This window comes from Propithecus coquereli, unplaced genomic scaffold (genome assembly GCF_000956105.1).
Source record: "Propithecus coquereli isolate 6110/MARCELLA unplaced genomic scaffold, Pcoq_1.0 Scaffold508, whole genome shotgun sequence".
In the NCBI taxonomy this organism is placed as follows: Eukaryota; Metazoa; Chordata; class Mammalia; order Primates; family Indriidae; genus Propithecus; species Propithecus coquereli.
The window spans coordinates 1030127-1031513 of record NW_012150930.1 but is presented as its reverse complement, the minus strand read 5'-3'; the positions used below and the strand labels follow the sequence as shown (position 1 = coordinate 1031513).

The 1387-nt window shown below is 35.8% G+C and overlaps 1 protein-coding gene across 1 annotated transcript in view; it reads right to left on the bottom strand.

Annotated features, from left to right (window-relative positions):
- ANKIB1 (ankyrin repeat and IBR domain containing 1) overlaps nucleotides 1-1387 on the bottom strand; it is a 185113-nt gene that overhangs the window by 83642 nt on the left and 100084 nt on the right. The gene's annotated exons all lie outside the window — the stretch shown is intronic.

Here is a 1387-nt window from a genome sequence, read left to right as displayed (position 1 = left end):
AAATAATTTTATCAATATACGAATCACCCAACATGAAACTTGTTTTACTGGTGCTTGATTTGACAAGAACTGGCAGGGGTGGGGAGAAGAATTCTAGGTAGGCTGGTAAGGCAGCAAGGAAACCAATAGTTAGATCTTTCAAATTTAAATCTTAGCATAGCTAGTTGTGATGAGTATGGGAGACGGTTCCTCTGATCAAAGTTAGATGAGGAAGGTCAATGAAGTTCAAAAAAATTCAAGTAAATCCCTGTGGGGCTCAGTTTTCACATAGATACCAAGATCAACAGTTACCTGGGTAGAATTCAGGTAATACTTCCTAATACCAGTACAGTTAACAATTTTAAGCTAAATAAAGTACTGTACCTGGGAAATATTTTATGCCTCCAAACTAGGTCAAGGATTCCTATGGATTGTGAGATCTGACCCTTGCCAATTAGTTTACCTGTAGCAGCTGCACTGATTTGATCCTACCTAATTAGACTGAGAGTAGAATCTAGTTATGTTTTAAAACAACCACATACTCTTATTTATTCTGACTTTTTAAAAAGCCATAGTTTTTTCCCCCTCCAAATGAAATCTTGTCTCATACTCCAATTTGGAAAACAGAAAAAGAAAACATACTGAGAATGAAACCAGAATGACACCTCAGTGGTTGACTACAGATTGAGGATCAAGGAGGAGAGATAAGAGGGAGATTGAGAAAGGCAGAAGGGTCAAGAGGAAATGAGGAAACTGTTGGGAGTGATAGATGCGTTCCTTACCTTGACTGTGGTGACAGTTTCAAGGGTACGTACATATGTCAAGACTTATAAAATTATTTTATTTTAAATGTGTTACCCCAATAATGCTGTTTAAAAAAAAAAACCAGAAAACTTGCTCAGGTTTTTACTCTCTCACATACTGTTCCCCAGATCCCTACACTTGGTACCCAGTACTCCATGAAAAAATAGGTCGAAAACTTCTGATTTTTAAGATTTCCTTAAATACTGATGACATGCTTCACTTAGGTCATCAAACAAAAGCTATGTGTATCTCCAGAGATAACATTATATTGTTCATTATATTGATCTTCATTTGTTTACAAACCTCTCTCAAAAAGTCCAACCTTAGAGCAAAGTTAATGGATCGTGAGAAAAGTATAAATCTTGGCAACGTAATGGGAAGGGGCACAGACACAAACATGAGAAGCAAAACAAATTTTCCATTTGTAATATATACCCAACCATGTCTAGCAGAGACATTTAACTTTAAATTCACTAAAAAGAAATTTTAAACATTCACATTCTTACAGATTTTCAAGGCTATTTGCTTCTCACAAAAATTCAGAGACAGCGCAAAAACAAATGCTTAAAATCTCTGGGATATAAGATAGAAACTGAGTCTCGAT